This window comes from Haliaeetus albicilla, unplaced genomic scaffold (assembly GCF_947461875.1).
Source record: "Haliaeetus albicilla unplaced genomic scaffold, bHalAlb1.1 scaffold_80, whole genome shotgun sequence".
NCBI classification, from domain to species: Eukaryota; Metazoa; Chordata; class Aves; order Accipitriformes; family Accipitridae; genus Haliaeetus; species Haliaeetus albicilla.
The window spans coordinates 31,657-51,363 of record NW_027212446.1 but is presented as its reverse complement, the minus strand read 5'-3'; the positions used below and the strand labels follow the sequence as shown (position 1 = coordinate 51,363).

The window sequence follows — 19,707 nt, the reverse complement described above, 5'->3', positions numbered from 1 at the left end:
TGGGCTCGTGGCACCGGTGCCGTATTGCTGGCACTGGTGACTGTGGACCTTGATGCTCCTAGCTGCTGAAGTCAGCGTGATCAGGCCGGAGAGCTCGTGGGTGAGGGAAGTCGGAACTGGGAAAGGCTTCTCCGTTTTTCCTCCTCCCGCAGGACGTTTTTGTGCTACTTACCCGCTCCCTCCCCAAGAGGGGGGATCTCCTCTGCCCCGGTGCTGCTTGTCCTGCTGCTGGCTTTGCTTTATTAGCCATTGACTTTCTTGGGGAGGATAAGTTTGTATGAAAATACTGTATAGACACCCGGTGCTCCTCCCCGATCGATGGTTGCTGTTACGGCTTGTTGGCAATTACAGTTGCACTAGAGAGAGAGCTACCTCGCTAGATGCACAGTGTCCGTGTCCCCCCTGGTCCCCCCCACTGCACACACACCCCCACACCCCGAGGCACTCTGTGGCAGAGCGGAGCGGTTCAGGGGAGGAAGCCCCCATGGCCGTGTGTCGCAGGGGAGGCGAGGGACCCCCTTTTGTCTGCCGCCCCCCCCCGCCGGGGCAGCTCCCCAGGGCTTTGTGCGTGACGCCGCTGTCAGTCAGTCCCCCCCCCGCTGTGAGGGCAGCGCTGTCAGTCAGTCCCGGGGCGGACCAAAGGGGGTCCTCCCGTGCCCCCGCCACAGGGGGGTCGCCGCCAGGACAGAGCCGGCCCCGGCCCCGGCCCCGGCCCCGGCCCAGCCCTGGGGCTCTCCCGCTGCCCTTCCCGGGCACCAGCGCAGCCTGCCGGGACAAGGGGGACCCGAGGACGGACGGACGGACGGACGGACGGAGCGGCGGGTGGCTCCCGGCGGAGAGAGCTTCCTCCAGAGGAGAGCCCTCGTCTCCGGGAGCTTCCCTGGAGCAGCCTGGGGCCGCTGCCCGGCTGTCACTGCGACTGGCAGTCGGTCGCCGAGGCGAGCTGCCCGGAGCCGGCCCGGCCCGCAGCGGAGCGGAGCGGAGCGGAGCGGAGCGGCAGGTCTCGGCCCAGGGGCCGCGCCACCCCCAGCCCTTTCCGAAGCGGCCTGGGGAGCGCCGCGGCCAGAGCGGGCAAAGAGAGCCGGGGGCGGCAGTTGGCGGGGAAGGGCGGCGTGCCCCTGCCCGCTCCAGAGGGGAGTTCGGCCGGGGGAAGGAGCCGGGCGACGGTAGCAGAAAGCCACGTCCTCTGCGCTCGCCAGCAGGGACGTGGCGACCCGGAGAGAGCTCCCACGCAGCCTCAGGGCGTGCGAGAGCCTGGCCCTGGGAAGGGCTGGCAGGAGCGGGACCAGCCCTGTGAGGTGGGACCGAGGGGACGACCTGCTCAGCTCAGCTCAGCTCAGCTCAGCTCAGCCCGCCGGCAGCGCTGCGGGAGGCAGCAGGAAGGGGAAGGCGCACCAGGGACTCTGAGAGCCTCCGGCTGCTGGACCCGTGCTCTGCCCTCCCCGAGGCGGCAACGGGCGCCAGAAAGCACCCGCGAGCCGGGGGGCCCTGGATCCTCCCGCCGCCGGGGGAAAGGAAAAAGGGAAAAAAGGGAAAAGGAAAAAAGGGAAAGGAAAAGAGGGAAAAGGAAAAAAGGGAAAGGGAAAGGGAAAGGGAAAAGGGAAAAGGAAAGGAAAGGGAAAGGGAAAAGGAAAGGGGAAAAGGAAACGGAAAAAGGGAAAAGGAAGGGGAAAGGAAAGGGAAAAGGAAAGGGAAAGGGAAAGGAAAGGGAAAAAGGAAAGGGAAAAAAGGGAAAAGGAAAGGGAAAAAAGGGAAAAGGAAAAAAGGGAAAGGAAAAGAGGGAAAAGGAAAAAAGGAAAGGAAAAGAGGGAAAAGGAAAAAAGGGAAAGGGAAAGGGAAAAAGGGAAAAGGAAAGAAAAAAGGCAAAGGGAAAGGAAAAAGGAAAGGGAAAAGGGAAAAGGAAAGGAAAGGGAAAGGGAAAAGGAAAGGGGAAAAGGAAACGGAAAAAAGGGAAAAGGAAGGGGAAAGGGAAAGGGAAAAGGAAAGGGGAAAAGGAAACGGAAAAAAGGGAAAAGGAAGGGGAAAGGAAAGGGAAAAGGAAAGGGAAAGGCAAAGGAAAGACAAAAGGAAAGGAAAAAGGAAAAAGGAAAGGGAAAAGGAAAGGGAAAGGGAAAGGAAAGGGAAAAAGGAAAGGGAAAAAAGGGAAAAGGAAAGGGAAAAAAGGGAAAAGGAAAGGGAAAAGGAAAGGGAAAGGAAAGGGAAAAGGAAAAAGGAAAAAAGAAAAAGGAGGCCAGGCTGGGGGCGGCAGGCGAACCCCCTCCTCGCCTTCCCAGGTGCCTCTCAACAAGAGGCGTGAGGCTCCGGAGGCAGAAGGCCAGTCCAGGGAGGATGTGGAGCTCGGGCCAGCTGCGCCAGAGGTGTTGCCACGGTCAGAAAGGCCTACCCCCGTATCACGACCACCTCCCCGAGGAAGCCAAGACGGCTTAGGGGTGTGGGTGACTCCCTTCTGAGGGGAACAGAGGGGCCGAGATGCCGGACAGAGCCTCCTCTTAGGGAAGCCTGCTGCCTCCCTGGGGCCCGGGTTCAGGGCAGCACTGGGAAACTTCCCAGCCTGGGACGGCCCGCGGACTATTGCCCACTACTGCTCTTCCGCCTGGGTGGCGACGAAGCTGCAACGCGTGGTCCAAGGGCGATTGAAAGAGACTTGGGGGCCTTGGGATGGTTGGGAGGGGAATCTGGAACACGGCTTATTTTTCCCTCTCTCCTTCCAGCTGCGGGCAGCGACACTGGAAGAAAGAGACGCACCCGGTCTGTTAATACGTGGGTTGTGGCTGGTGTCCCCACCAGAGTTTTGGGTTTTTCGATAGTGGGGTGGCCAGCACGGCCCCAGGCCTGCTGGTGTCAGATGGGATTCGCCTTTCTCAAAGGGGGAAGGGGGTCTTGGCTCACGAGCTAGCGGGGCTCATTGGCAGAGCTTTAACCTACACTCGAAGGGATGTTATGGAGGCACACACAGTCAAATCCAACAGGTGTTAAAGCTCAGCTTTATTCTTTCGTAAAAAGTTAGTTAGAACTCCAGTAACATTTTGTAAACCACAGGCTCAGTGATGTAAGGGGAATTAATACTACACAGCCGACTTAAGAACTCTTAAGATTTAAAATGATGACTCAAAATGTGCGTATCACTCACCTAAAAGTTGAGGGCTCTCTACCTTGAGGAGTTACCTCGGGTGGCGTCCCGACCCAAGGGGGAGTCCCTGACTGCAGATCCGCTGCTCTTGGGAGGACTGATTCCAAAATGTCCTCCGGCAGGACCCTCTTTACACCCTTGTTGAATCTGATCTGTGATCTTTGATACTGAAAGCAGAGGTCAAAAGACTGGGAGATGCCTGGGAGTCACAGGTGGATCCCGGAGGGGAGAGCTTCCTCCAAAAAAGAAAAAAACCTCAAGGGTAGCTTCCTTGGAGGAGTCTGGGGCTGATACCTGAGATCTTATGTAGGTAAAGCAGAGGACAAAAGCCTCTGGGAGATGACTGGGAGGAGGCTCAGGCAGCTGCCGGAGTTGAGCTGTATCTAAAGGAGAAAAAAAATACCTGGAGTAACTTACTTGGAGGAGTCTGGGGCTGCTACCTGGGATCTCTGGTCCTGAAAGCAGAGGTCAAAAGACTCTGGGAGATGCCTGTGAGGAGTCTCAGGTGGCTGGCAGAGTTGAGAGATTTATCTAAAGGAGAAAAAATATTTTGAGTAACTTACTTGGAGGAGTCTGAGGCAGGTAGCTGCAATCTCCGGTACCGAAAGCAGAGGTCGGAAGACTCTGAGAGATAACTGGGAGGAGTCTTGGGTTGATCCCGGAGGAGAGAGTTTCCTGCAAAAGAGAAAAATCATCTTGTGTACCTGCCTTGGAGAATCCAGGGCTGCTACCTGGGATCTGAGGTCCCTATAAGAAAAGGCCAAAAGACTCTGGGAGATGCCTCCGGGGAGCCTCAGGTGGACCCTGGAGGAAAGAGCTTCCTCCAAAGGAGAAAAATCATCTTGGGTGGGTGCCTTAGGGAAGTCTGGGGCTGCTACCCGGGATCTCAGGTGCCTAAAAGGGAGGTTAAAAGCCTCTCGTGGTTGCTGGGAGGAGTCACAGGTGGATCCTGGAGGAGAGAGCTTCCTCCAAAAAAGAAAAAAAAATCTCAAGGATAGCTTCCTTGGAGGAGGCTGCGGCTGCTACCTGGGATCTGATGTCCCTGTAAGAAAAGGAGAAGGGTGAATGTTAAATTTCCCTGAGCAGAACTAGCACAACAGTCTAGGGGGGGAAAAAAAAAAATTGACACTGGGACTATAACGGTGTAGGAGACTGAGCCGTTTCTCAGACAGGGCTCTGAAATTTAATAGAAGCTATTAGGGCATGTGGAGAACTAGGGGTAAATTGGTAAACTGGACTAAAAGTGCAAGAATGCAGGCAGAGACCTGATGAGCATCCCAGTGATTCTGGGGGACTCAGACAAGCTCTGCTAACAAAATTTTAATGATGCACTTGCAATTAGTGTCCTTGTGGGTCAAATGGCCCCTGATAGCAGAAACAAAAAAAAAAAAAAAAGAAAAAGAAAGAGAAAAAAAAGAAGAGGAGCAAAGCAACAAGAGGCTGATTTATTGGCAGTTGCTTTTGCAAGGAGTTTACAAGTGAGATAAGGATTAGGAAGAAAGATGATCAGGTACAGGGTCTGAACTAAGACCTAGAAAAAGAGAAGGAGAATGTGAAGGAACACTAGAAGAAAATGTTACTATTGTGGAAACCTGGGATATGTGCACCAATAAACATATTTTTCTAAACATGTCCCTGAATGACCAGGGAAGTTAATGGATGAGGTAGTGTGTTTGGCTACAGTGGTCAAGAAGAGGAAAGGGTTAAGGAAGAGGGATGTTAAAGGAAAGAGGAATCAAGTGTATTTGTGGCTGTGCTGAGAGAAGCCTTTGAAGTAAGCAGGGGGAGAGGACTGATGGGGACCAGAGCAACCTCTCCCAGCAGAACCTCTGGTTAAAGCAAAGCTGGGAGATGAGGAAACAGAATTTTTAGTCAACACCGGGGCTACGTATTCGGTCTTAAATACACTAGAAGGAAATTTAAGTAACAAAAGCATAAATGTCATTGGTGCGACAGGGACTCGTGAGACCTGGCCATTTTTCAAATCCCTGAAATTTAAACTTGGAAAACAATGGGTTACTCGCCAGTTTTTATATTTTCCAACTTCTCTGAAAACTTTTCTGGGTAGAGATTTACTTGAAAAGGTAGAAGCTGAAATCAGATTCAAAGATGGGGAAGTTGAAATTTTAATCCCAGAATCTAAATATGTCGAAGCCATAGCCTTGTTGTTACAGGATACAAATCCCAAAAGGGACACGATACCTTGAGAAACAGAAGATGCAGTGATCCCCATCGTTTGGGCAGGAGAAGTTCCAAGAAGGTCTAAGAGAGCGGAACCAGTAAGAATTGATCTAAATCTAGGATCATCACCGGTAAGAATTAAACAATACCCTTTAAAATCAGAAGCGAGAACTGGCTTGGTACCAATAGTTCAAAAATTCTGAAAATATAACTTGCTAACAGAATGTGAGCCAAAATATAATACACCTATCTCACCAGTAAAGAAAGCTAACGGAAAAGATTACCGTTTAGTCCAGGATCTTAGAGCAATAAATCAGAGAGTACAAGATATACATCCAGTTGTTGCAAACCTGTGTACGTTACTAACTACCTTCACCAGTGAACAAAGCTTTTTGCTTTTGAGTGGGAAAATCCTGAACCAGGGCAAAAGACACAATATACTTGGACGGTTCTACCACAAGGCTTCAAGAATAGCCCAACTATTTTTGGAAATCAGCTGGTGAATGAATTAGAGATTTGGAGAAAAGAAAATGGACAGGGAACTGTATTACAATATGTAGATGACATCTTAACTGCAGCGGAATCTCGGGAAATTACTGTGTATGTACCACATACGGTAGTCACAGTTTCGGAACAAAAAGGGGGGCATTGGTTGTCCCTCAGCCGTATGCTGAAATACCAAGTGGTACTACTAGAACAAGATGACATCGATCTCAAGACCACTTCAGTTACAAATCCTGCAGTGTTCCTCTCCACTGATTGAGCGGAGAGTTCACCAGAACACGATTGCTTACAAACTGTAGAGGAAATATATGCTAGCCATCCGGATCTTAAAGACGTTCTGTTAGAAAATCCAGACTGGGAGTTATATACTGACGGCGGTGGTTTTGTTCGCGATGGGAAGAGACTGTCAGGATACGCTGTGATGACTTTAGATGGCATAGTAGAGGCACGAGCCTTATCTCCCAAAACATCAGCCCGAAAGGCAGAACTAATAGCCTTAACTCGAGCATTGGAACTGAGTGAAGGGAGAAAGGTTAATATCTGGACAGAGTCTAAGTATGCTTTTGGAGTTGTACATGCCCATGGAGCCATCTGGAAAGAGAGAGGACTACTATCAGCACAAGGAACTGAAATCAAGCGTGCTGCACAAATACAAGAACTATTACAGAGCAGTCAAAAGCCGATGGCGGTAGCAATAATGCATTGCAAAGCCCACCAAACAGGAAAAAAACCCACCAGAAATAGGTAATCAATTGGCACATGAAGCTGCCAAAGAGGCTGCAGAAACAGGCATCATGGCATTATTACCAGAAAAAGAAATAACTTTACCGGAAACACCACCTAAATATGATAGTAAAGATGCTAACAATAAAAGCCTTACAGGCACAAGAACAAACAGATGGGTGGGCTGTCACACCCACAGGGCAAATAATAATCCCACCCTCAGTAGTGAGAGAAATTGCTAAATGAGAACATTGCTAAATAAAGAACATCGGGGAACTGAAAATTTAGTAAAACATCTTCAAAAGATAGTTATAAGCCGAGCAATGACAGAAATTATCCGATCTATCATGGAAAAATGTGAAATTTGTTGTAAAAATAACCCAAATACCAGTAATAAATTAATATTGGGGGTTACAAAAGGAGGAAATTCCCCAGGAGACTACTGGCAAATTGATTTTACAGAACTGCCTAGAAAAGGGGGATATAGATACATTCTTCTTCTAGTTGATACTTTTACTGGATGGCCAGAAGCTTTTCCCTGTCACACCAATTAAGCTAGAGAAGTAACTAAAATCTTGTTGAAAGAAATTATCCCGAGGTTCAGTATCCCTTTAGGAATGTCCTCAGGCAGAGGACCACATTTTGTTGCTGAAGTTATAAAACAGTTGAGTAAAAACTTAGCCATAACATGAGGTCTCCATACCCCTTATAGGCCACAATGAAGTGGAAAAGTAGAAAGAATGAACTATACACTTACATTGCAGATCGGGAAAATATGTCAGGAAGCATCAATGACTTGGATACAAGCGCTACCTTGAGCGCCGTTAAGAATTAGAATACAACCTCGTGGTAGAAACAGCTTGAGCCCTTGCAACTTACTTTATGGAAGGCCTTACCAGGCCCCACATAGACCAGGAACAATTCACATTAAAGGGGAAATGGACTTGAATAATTACTTAATGTCTTTGGGAAAGACTGTACAGGAATTGCACGAGTACGTGACGACAAGCAGGCCCTTGGAACTGGATACACCAGCCCATCCATTTCAACCTGGAAACTTGGTCTACATCAAGTCGTGGAATTTGGAGCCGCTAACTGAGAAGTGGAAGGGGCCATTCCAGGGGCTCCTGACTACTTATACAGCTCTCAAGGTCCAAGGGAAAGGCCCGTGGATTCATTATTCCAAGATGAAAAGGGCTCCAACCTCATGGACAGTTGAACAAGAGTCTCCCCTTAAATGGAAATTGAAAAAGTTATGACTGATTTTTATGATTTGTTTGTAACAATTACGGTAGCAATTGTGCCAGATACCATCTTGGGATCAGAACCTCCATTTAATTTTAACACAGAATATAGCTCAAATACTCCACAAAAGTGATTGTTGGATTTCTACCCAAATGCCAGGCTCTGGACAAAGCTAAGTCCTACCCTTGATAGGAGTGCCACTGCCAATAAATGTATCATTATTTAACAATCCACAATATGGTAAAGGACATCAGACAATGCATGGTGGCCAAGCCTCTCCGGAAAAAGACAAGAAGGAAGGTTACAAGTTACCATCACAAAAGATAACCTAAATTCCACTGTATGCTTATATGGGCCAGATAATGACTCTCTAAGCTCCTACACCCTTAAGTCTGGAGAAGATGGGTGTGATGATTACACTGCTAGACGAAATGACAAAACTTTTGTAGGATGTTTCCCAGGATGTAACAGGACCAGATCATGCTGGAGGCCCGCACTAAGTCATACGGACACATCAAATCACTTTGGCCTCCAAGTCCCAGAAGGAAGCGGTTGGTATTGGTTATGCGGAACATGTGCTCGAAAAGTACTGCCTCCCAATTGGCAAGGAGCATGCCCACTAGGAGCCGTAGTCCCCAATGTAACAATAATTGACAGATTGCATGAACAGAGCGGATGGGTAAAAACTTTTCTCAAACAAACCAGGAGGGTTCATAATCCCATTATAGATCATTCCTCAGGATACCATAGTTTTGCCAGATGGTTTATCCCTTGAATTGGAGTTAGTGAATTGGAAAAGGCAATAGTAAATACATCACCTGTTATAGAGGACATTGAAAACAGAACCGCCGGTGCCATACAGGCATTACAAATCGAAATATCTAGTTTGTCTCATGTAGTAATGCAGAATCAAATGGCTCTTGACTTAACTACTGGCTTCACAGGGAGGTGTTTGTACAATTGTTAATACGAGCTGCTGTACATACATAGATCAAAGTGGCAGAATTTCTACTCATCTAGCAGAGATTTGGAAACAAACAAAGATCTTACATCAGGTTACGAAGGACAATACATCCTGGGGATTTGAGGACTTATGGCACAAACTTACCTCATGGCTACCTAATTGGATTTGGTTGAAAAATCTATTCATTATTGCAATAATCGTAATCTGTGTGTGCATCTTAGCCTGCATAATGATTCAGTGCTGTAGCTGTTATAATCAAGTGTACATGAAAATTAAGATTGGGTATTGAGGCTTTGGATTTGTAGGTCCAAAGTCTCAATAAAAGGGGGGGGGAGTTGATGCCTTGAATAAAGGCATGAGAAGGAAAACTTCACTGTATCGCTGGAAAACTTCACTGTATTGCTGCAGTGACGGACATTTGCTTGCTTGAATAACTTTGAAATTTTGGTACGTACTAATTAGATAAGAAAACCTTGAGCTTTGTCAATGGTATGTGCTAAAGTCGCCAACAGACAGGAGGCCTCGGGCCTGATATGCGTCAACAGAGAAGAAGTCTTGGGCCTTGATGATAAGCTTTGAGTTCTGCTGAATTTTTGTAATTAAAACTTGCCAAGGCCAGCTAACTAGGAAGAAGAGATGACCTGCCCCGCGCATGACCAAAGGGCGGGCACTATGTAAATGATAATAGGAATTTGTATATGACTGGAACAATATAAATTTTGCTTGCTGTAGGTAATGGTGTGCAAGCTAGGTGGAGCGATCCCCCATGCACCCAGTGCTGCAATAAAGAATGCCTGCTTTCTAAAACTCCAAAATTGAGTCTTAGAGAGTTTCTTTGGCCGGCTTTTTCGCTAACAGTCTTGCCGCACCCGATGGGGAGAGGAGAACTGAGTGGACTCCAGCGTGCACCGACCCGTTGATCGGGGACTCCATCGGCTCCTCTCCTGCAGTCAGGCGGTAAGCGCACAATGGTGCAACGCTATTGGAAAAGAGATATTTTCTGATAGATAAATAAGGGAAGAAGGAAAAGTCTCAGGGGGAGTAGCAAGCATTTGGGGACATTTTGTCCTCTTTGGGCTCTGTGTAAGATGCATCAGGAAAGTTATGCAGCAGGAGCATAATTTCCTTCCTACACATTGATTTGTAACAAAGGGAGACGTCCCTCGTTTTGGTGTATGAAACACTGGGTTCGATTCTACACATTGTTTCTGTAATGAAGGGAGACATCCCTCATTTGCTGTACAGAACGCTGGTTTAGAATTGGTACCGATATGGGCAATGCGACTTCCCAGGAGACTCCCCTTTGTTCTCCCTTAGGATGCATCCTGAAAAATTGGAACAAGTTTGGAGAGGATCCCCTAAAGAAAGATAAATTAAAAGCTTATTGTGCACAATGGTGGCTGATGTATGAATTGGAGGATGGAGAAAATGGCCAGAGAATGGATTGCTGAATTATAACACTGTTTTACAATTGACGTTGTTTTGTAGAAAGATGATAAATGGGGTGAAGTTGCGTATGTTGATTTGTTTTTTAAGATGTGATCATGAAAACTGTAAAAACGTAGATTGTTGGTGGATGATGCTTATGGAATGTATTAGCAGAAAGTATTAACGGAAAGGGAAAGAAAAAGAATTGTTGTACTGGAAAAGAATGTAAAAGGCAGTGTGTTAAGGATGGTGGGGAGGCTGAAGATGTGCAGATGTTGGTCCCAGAGGGGAATCTGGTAAATGTAGAAGGGATGAGAAAAGGAAATCGCAGGATAGTAGTGATTATCCTTTCTATTATTGTAGTATGCATTGCCATTAGTTGTGTTAAAAGAATGATTGTAAGATCTATCTCTCAGGTAAGGGTTCACCCAGAAACTCTCAGGTAAGGGTTCACCCAGAAACTGAGGAATACATAACTCTACCAAAGCAGACAGACACAACTTATACCAATACATCGGTCAAGGAGGACATACATGTGGTTGAATTGTGACGCAGGTCACGGGGTGGATTGTATGGATTGTCTGGCTCATAGCTCCCAAACAAGTTTCACCATGTCTAGTGCACACAGGCGACTCATGGGGGGTTACAAAAGCGACCCAGCCTTGGGTTGCCTTGAGGCCCTGTCTCTCTGCAGAGATGACTCACTCACGGGGAGCTGTGTAGACAGCTTAGCCCTGGGTTGTCTGATAAGCCCTAAACTAAACAGGGCGGTGGCTGCACCATTCAAAGAACCAAAACCTGAACTGAGCCTTGAAATCCCTTAACAAATAGTATGCCCTGAGTCTCTATCCAGCCACTATTCAGTTGCCCGAAGGAACAAAACCCAACAACAACAACAAAAACCCAAAAGGGAAAGGGAAAGGTATCCTGTGCACTATTTTTGGAGCATGTCTAACTTGTGCACAGGAGGAGGCACTGAAATCTGGTATGGCAAAGATAATGGGTGCAGCCGATCTCATTGAAGCTACAAAATTCAGTGCACTAGAAACTGAAGTGACCAAAACTGCTTTAGAGGCAGGATGGAAGATAAGTGCAGCCTTCAGTGTTCATAATGGACAATTGGAGGTTGAAAAGACATTTTTGAAAGATGAATTAAATTCTGAAAGGGAGAAGAATAGAAAACTGCTCGGAAAATTAAATTTGTTGTAAGGAAGACCAGCCCACTTCCAGGTCAAGAGCAGGGAGTGAGAATTTTAGCCCAATCTCAGGGAGAACGAGGGGACAGCATCCCATTATACAAGCTCCCTTGAGACGGGCAATAGGGCTGGAGGGACAGCCAGTATTTGTACATGTCCCGTTCACGACCTCAGATCTATTCAACGGGAAGCAATCAGTGGGGTCCTATCGAGAAAATGCGGACACAATGCCCACAGAAAGAAAAATTATTTGCTGAATCCTCAAGGAAAAGGGGGCCAGAATCAAATACTAACCTAATTATGCTAGGGACATCTGATACTGAGTAAAGGGGACTGGGGAGAATATTGAGATTTCCCCAGCCGATCCCCTGGTTCCCATAAAGCTGGGGAACAAAGTTACAAATTTCCTGATAGTTTTCATTAAAAAAATTTCATTCCATAAAACAGGGTTGCTGTTTTAGGGTGATTTCGCAGATTCCCGAGAAGGTGAACACACACACTGACTAGAAGGGGAAAAGCAAGCATTTATTAACTACAGACATGCATTATGCTAAGGGTATCTTGTAAAGCAAATTAACGTACCAACCCGAGGACTGTGAGGAAGATGGACCATCCGTACATTCTTGTGCTGTCTTGCACCACGAGCTCAGCCCAGCAATCGGTAGGTGCCGGCTTTACGTGGGCGTCCCCACGGAGGCAATGGTGGCCTCGCCGTACACCAGCCCCATGCTCTCCAGAAAAATCCCGGTATTTACACATTTGCAGAGGAATGGGTTTCGGCACACGTGGCCAGCGGGTGCCAAAACACGCCTCAGTTGCAACATAGGGAGCCTATGACGCATGCGCTCGCTGGCCAGGCGCGCTGCGCGAGCCGTAGCCACCCTGTCTATTGGTTCATGGGCTTTGTACACGTGGCATATTGTCATAATCCAGCAGTCACGCGCCGACCATGCTCACAGATGGACTGAACAAGTGTATTCCAGCAGACCACACCTACAGGATGAACCCCTGCCTGATGCAGAAGTAGAGCTCTTCACTGATGGCAGCAGCTCTATGCTGGAAGGAAAACGAAGAGCTGGATATGCAGTGGTAACAAATGCCCAACCGCTAGAGACTAAGGCACTGCCTAGCAACACATCCGCTCAAAGGGCTGAATTAATAGCATTGATGCGAGCTCTAGAACTAAGTCATGGAAAAAGAGTAAATATATATACACACACAGATTCTGAATATGCATTTGGGGTGGTGCATGCAATTTGGGGGCAATTTGGAAGGAAAGAGGACTGTTAAACTCACAGGGAACTCCAGTAAAATATGGGACTGAAGTTATGAGACTGCTGCAAGCGGTTCTCTTACCAAAGGTTGCAATAATGCATTGCAAAGCCCACCAAAAAGGAAATAGTGAAATTATAAAAGGAAATTGGAAGGCTGATTGTCTTGCTAAAAAGGCAGTTCTAAAGGAGCTGAAATTTGAAGAAGCTTTAATTCCAGGGCCTCGTTTAGAATTACCACCACCAAAATATACTGAGAAGGAAGATGAATTAGCAGAACAGATAGACTGCTCCAAAAATGGACAAGGTTGGTGGATAACACCGCTAACGCCATTATTGATTCCTGAAAGAATGATGGAAACTTCGCTCAAGAGATTACATCAGGAGATGCATCCAGGAGAAGACGCATTGACAATAACTGCAAAAAGAAATTTTTTTTGGACCAAAGATACAAAGGGTAGCAGACATGGTAGTAAAAAAAGTGTACCATCTGCTGTGCTAATAATCCAAAAATTGGGAAAAAAGTTATAGGAGGAATTGTGAAACAAGGAATAATTCCTGGGGAATACTGGCAAATAGATTTTTCAGAGCTACCTAGGTATAACGAATATAAATATTTATTGACATTGGTAGATACCTTTTCTGGCTGGCCAGAGGCTTTCCCTTGCCATGCCAACAAAGAGCTAGAGAGGTAATTAGAATCTTATTGAAGGAAATAATACCCCGATTTGGTATTCCAGAAGGAATCTCCTCTAATAATGGGCCTCATTTTCTTGCAGAAGTCATGCAAGAGATTTCTAAATTTTTACAGATTAAGTGGGAATTACACACCCCTCAGAGGCCACAATCAAGTGGGAAGCTAGAAAGAATGAATCAAACTCTTAAAAGGCAACTTGCTAAACTGTGTCAAGAAAACACACCTTAAATGGGTAGAAATTTTACCTATAGCTCTTTTACGAATTCGAGTAACTCCTAGGGTCAAAGGGAAAGTAAGTCCTTTTAAGGTTGTTTATGGGAAAGCATATCCCATGAGTCTTTCTAACATCACAGGAGACCAAATGCATATAAAAGGGCAGGCTGATGTTAAAGAGTATTTGATTTCTCTTTCGCATACTTTATCTTCACTACACAGGTATCTAAATCAGAAGGCCTCTCTCCTGTTGGATAAAGGTGGAAAGGACCTCACACCATGTTATTGAAAACCTGTACTGCAGCCAGAGTAGAAGGAATGGACTCCTGGATTCATTACACGCGAGTGAAAAGAGCACCAGAACCAGATCAGGGAAAGTGGACAGCCACAGACTGGGAAACTCAAATTTCAGCTAATATCTGAGACCATTGAACTCTGAGAGAATGAAGAACCTGAATATTATAATATCCCATTTGGTACTAGCAGTAGGTCAAGAGAATTTGGTTTTACAGCTTATCCAGTCCTTTGGGCAAATCCAGAATGTTAGTGTAACCGCTTGTCTCCCTCCATCTGAGCTGGCAGACAATCCTTTAAATTGGGGAATATTACCTTTCTAAGAAAGAAGAAGAACAACAATGGAAATAGGGTGGTTAAATAAAATATTACATGGAACAGGATCCTCCCTTACTGGATGGCTGGCAAACCTAATTTAAACTTCGACCACTGTTGTCATTATTACAATCATACTTTGTGTTGTTTTAAGTTCTATCAAGAGACTGGTTTTACAAGCCATGGCTAGAGCATATGTAACGATAAAATGAAGTAGTGAGACTTATGAGACTCATATGAAGAGATCTCATAGTCTCAAAGGGGGGTGTATTGGCTTTGTGTGGCAAGGCTTTGGTAGCGGGGAGGGGTTACAGGGGTGGCTTCTGTGAGAAGCTGCTGGAAGCTTCCCCTGTGTCCGACAGAGGCAATATCAGTCGGCTCTAAGACGGACCTGCCGCCGGCCAAGGCAGCACCTCTGTGATAACATATTTAAGAAGGAAAAAAAAGTTGCTGGGACAGACAGAAATGGCAGCCCGAGAGAGGAGTGAGAACATGTAAGAGAAACAACCCTGCAGACCCCCAGGTCAGTGAAGAAGGAGGGGGAGGAGATGCTCCAGGCGCCGGAGCAGAGATTCCCCTGCAGCCCGTGGGGAAGACCATGGTGAGGCAGGCTGTCCTCCTGCAGTCCATGGAGGTCCACGGTGGAGCAGATCTCCACCTGCAGCCCGTGGAGGACCCTACGCCGGAGCAGGTGGGTTCCCGCAGGAGGCTGTGACCCTGTGGGAAGCCCGCGCTGCAGCAGGCTCCTGGCAGGACCTGCGGATCTGTGGAGAGAGGAGCCCACGTTGGAGCAGTTTTTCTGGCAGGACTTGTGACCCCATGGGGGACCCACGCTGGAGCAGTGTGCTCCTGAAGGACTACACACCGTGGAAAGGACCCATGCTGGAGCAGTTCGTGAAGAACTGCGGCCCGTGGGAGGGACCCATGTTGGAGAAGTTCATGGAGGACTGTCTCCCGTGGGAGGGACCCCACGCTGGAGCAGGGGAAGAATGTGATGAGTCCTTCCCCTGAGGAGGATGAAGCGGCGGAAAATAACGTGTGATGAACTGACCGTAAACCCCATTGCCCATCCCCCTGTGCCACTGGGGGGGGTTGGTAGGGAATCCGGGAGTGAAGTTGTGCCCAGGAAGAAGGGAGGGGTGGAGGGAAGGTGTTCTGAGATTTGGGTTTATTTCTCATTACCCTACTCTGGTTGATTTGTAATAAATTGAGTTAATTTTCCCCAAGCGGAGTCTCTTTTGCCAGTGATGGTAATTGGTGAGTGATCTCTCCTGTCCTTATCTCGACCCACAAGCTCTTTGTTATATTTTCTCTCCCCTGTCCAGCTGAGGAGGGGGAGTGATAGAACGGCTTTGGTGGGCACCTGGCGTCCAGCCAGGGTCAACCCACCACAGGGGGAAATGATGTACTTAAGAAATTATGTACTTAAGCCACACGAAAAAGGCCACAAAGGTCTTGTGAAACAAGATCCCCTTTGTATAACCAATGCATACCTTGCTAACAACTGTGCCCCTGAAGAAGAACTAAAAGACTGAGAAGAAGGGAACATCCTACCCCAGGAGGCGCCAAAAAGTTGAATAATTGCTAATAGGCATGAAGTCAGAAAAATCTTCGAAAACTGGAGGAAAGGTAAAGAAAGGTGGCAGGGGGAGATCACGACCACCAACTCAATTCCACACCAAAAAGACTTACCCCCCCAACTCTCCTTGAGCATGTGCTGTAAAAGAAAAGAACACTGTACCTTTAATTCCAAGCAGGGAAACTTTAGCCCAATGGAAACTGTGCGAGATAAGCGACTCCCAGTAATAGTTTTTGGAAGAACTTTGGAAATTGAATATGTATAACTGAACTGTATAAATTGCTTGCCCGTTTAGGCATGAGGGGTGCTAGCTTTGCGGATTACCACCTAGCCCCCATCTTTGCGTAAACAAGAACTGGAATAAAATACCTCTGCTCTGTGTTTATATTGGCATTTTGCACACCGGGTGAATGACCCCACTTTTGGGACAACAGTGGGGCAGGCAAAGCACCGCATCCCGCAGGCCGAGGGGCTCAGGCACCCACGTCGCTGCCGGAGGATTGCCGGCAAGAGGTTTGGCATCTGGAGAGGGGCTGCTGGGCCAGGGTGCCCAGGCACCCACCCCACTCCCCCAGCCGCAGCCACGAGTGCTCTCAGTGCTGGAGCAGATGCCGTAGCAGCTGCCTGTGCCCAAGCCTGTCCCGAGCGGAGGGAAGACTTTGCTGGCGAGGAGCAATCCAGTGAAGGCATTGCTGAAATTGCTGGGCTTGAAGTTGCTGCCGGGCCAGGAGGGTGCCGCGGGGTCCTTGTGCAGGAGGAGGGGTGGCAGCGCCTGGGCACCGTTCAACTCCGGGGAGCTGCAGAGCAGGGAGTCCCCGAGGCCGTTGGGGAAGGTCGCGGCCACCGCCTGCGCTTTCCAACCCAGCTGGTCCATCAGCTCCTCCGCCACCTCCCTCTCGGCCCCAGCTGTCTTCTTGGAGCCCTTCCCGCAGAGCCGGACCACCCTGATGCTCTCGCCACGCAGACAGCTCTGGTGGCCGAGGTCCTCAAGGCTCCTCAAGGCTGAAGCGCTCCCCAGGCTCTTGTACTCCACCAGTGCGCAGTGCTTGCTCAGCAGCTCGGGGAAGTCTGACGTGTATTTCCGCACATCCGAGGGCAGCTTGCGGCCCGGCCGCAGGATGCGGATGGAGGCGATGGTGCCGAAGGGGCTGAACATCCTCGTGATGGTCTTGAGGAAATTCTTCTGGAGCAGCAGCAGCACGTCCTGCTCCAGGGTCAGCAGCTCCCAGGCCAGCAGCAGTCTGCTGGGGGGGACACTCAGCAGGGACTCGGGGATGGGGACCCATGATACCGAAAAGCCAGTCGAAGAAACTCTCTAAGACTCATTTTGGAGTTTTAGAAAGTAGGCATTCTTTATTGCAGCGCTGGATGCACGGGGGATAGTTCCACCTAGCACGCGTGCCACAGCTTCAGCACAAACAGGTTATATGGAGTAACCAATTACATATTAATCAGATTAGTATACATATACATAAAAGTTATTGTAACTGAGTATCATAGTATTGCCTACATCTGATCACATGCAACGGTTCTTCATTTGAGTCAAAGGGCTGCTTTTGCGACCACCGATCCATTTCAAATTCTGTTGGCTGACCTTCAAGTCTTGTTCGTCATCCTTGTTCTTTGATCTTGGAGCTTAACATGGTTTCAGTCATATATGGTCAGTTTCAATATTAATCTTATCTAATGTACAGGAACATCCAGTCATAAGAGCAAAGAACTGTAAAACTTAGGAGTAACTACCTCTACTAGTTAATTACTTGGCTACACTTCTGTCTCTTTTTTCAATCATAGTGTTAGTATAAGATTTCTAATAATTATTTACCAAATCTCACTTTTACAGTCACCTAGCAGCAAACCAGTTTCCACGGCTGGTACAAAATATTAAAACCAACAAATATTTAGACATACCATACAGAATGTATGGACATATGTTATCACCCACCGCCTCACTTTGGTGCCCTCCTCGTTCACCTCCAGCAGCTCTGAGAACCGCAGGGTGTAAAGCGTCAGCCACCAGTCATGCGTCAGGTATTTCACCTGAGGGACAGAGGGGGCCACTGTGTCACTGTGAGTCTCCCCAGGCAGGGACCACCCTAAACCCATCATCGAGGCAGGCTGCACCCCCATCAACCTGAGGTCATGGCAAGGCAATATCCCCCTTTCAGGATTTGTGGGAGAAGGCCGCCTGTGCTCCTGGACCATGGCAAGAAGACACAGCTTCCCTGTACATCACACCACCAGTGCTTCCCTGCAGTTTTTTAGTTAAGGCATGATCTCTCCCAGAGCAGCCTGGGGGAACCACGGGCAGAAGAGGTGAACCCAGCCCTGGGCTTGGGGTTTGAGGACCCCTCACCGCTTCCCCAGCCACCCTCCCTGGGTGGAGAACTGCTGCAGCACGTTGAAGGCAGACAGCAGGGCCCAGCTCTGCACCACCAGCGCTTTGCCGGGACACAGGCAGCCTGAGCAGAGCCTGGACCTCCCCGAGCACCTCACCGCAGACAGCCAGAGCACACCCAGACACTCAGGCATCCTCCACATGGAGGCCACTTCCCACCCTGGCTGGCCAACGCAACGGGCTGCCTACCTTCTTCAAGGACGTCAGCAGTTTGATGCTGACGAAGCCCATCTTGTTCTTCTGGACATGTTTCAGGAGGAAAGCATCCTTGGCCAGGTTCTCGTCAGAGAGGTGGAATTCCACCTGGGACGCAACCCTCCTGACCAGCTACCGGTCAGGGACAGAGTAGCTGCAGTCCAAGAGATCAGCCCCCAGAACATCGCTCGCATCGCAGAAGCTCCCGGCAAAGCAGCAGGGACACGGGTGTGACTTGGTGGCCTTTGGGATGTGCAGCACTGCCCGGTCCCAGCCACAGCGGTGCAGATGGCAGAGTGTTGAGGAGCGGGGTGGCTCAGCTGCGCTCTGAAATGAAACGGAGTTTTATGGTTTTAGAAGCGCGCTTGCCTTCACGCCCCCAGCATCGGTCCCTGCCACAAGTTACGCAGCAGATGGCCTTGCGCAATCTTGCAGCCAGAGGTGCCTCACCAACAGAGCGCCATCTCTTTAATTAACAGGATACAGGCCAGGAGAGATCTTTGGCCTCCGGTTCACGGCAGTTGTCCCGACTCCCCCAGGCCACACACTGTTCACACAGCGGGAGCGAGAGGCCTGTGTCCTTGGTACCAGGGGGTCCTTGCTAGTGCCGAATCCTCCAAGCACGAGGAGGGGATGTACTAACCCCATCCCTGGGGTCCCGTAGAGCGCAAACAGCCCCAGCGCCCCGACACCGGACGTTGGGCAGAATCCAGTCCTTTTCTGGGAGCACGCGGCGGCGGGTACCGTCTCCTCCTGGGTGTCACGCACCCAGGGAAAGCGCCGCCCCCTCCGAGGGGGATCCAGAGCTGCTGCTTTTCCCATCAGGAGACTAAAAGACCTGACAGCACTACTGGAGCGAGGGCTGGGGGAAAGCGTGCCACCGAGCGACACCGCGTGACCTTCCTTCGCGCCCTCGAGGTCCTTTTTCCTATTTCTGCCTCGCTCCGGTCAACGCAGCGAACAGAAGCACGGGCAACAGTCGCAAACGCATTTGCCATCTGGCGCAAGGAGGCTGCGGCTGCAGCTTGGTCCCCGCTCGGCTCGGCTGAATCAACTTGTTCTTCTTCCCCCACCGGAAAAATACTGTTGAAAGCAAAGAGGATTTGCACCCGCAGACCCTGAGAGCCGCCTGTAGGCCCCGGGGGCACCCCAGCCTCCCTTAACCCTTTCCCTCCCCAGGAGGAGCTGGGGAGGCTCTTGGGGGTGGGGCGGAACACAGGGAGCCCCCGCATTCCTTCCGGGGAGACGCCAAAGAGTCCTTGGCAGCCAACAGCCAGAAGGGACCATGGCGCGGCCACCAGTGCAGCTCCCACTGCCTGGGCCCTGGGGCCCCCCGGCGCCCCAGCTTTTCCAGCCATTCACGCTCCCCAAAAC

General features: G+C 49.1%; 1 pseudogene; it reads right to left on the bottom strand.

The window, feature by feature from the left end:
- Positions 1-15,923: 15,923 nt before the first annotated feature.
- On the bottom strand, positions 15,924-18,540 carry LOC138684114 (la-related protein 6-like; annotated as a pseudogene).
- Positions 18,541-19,707: the final 1,167 nt, after the last annotated feature.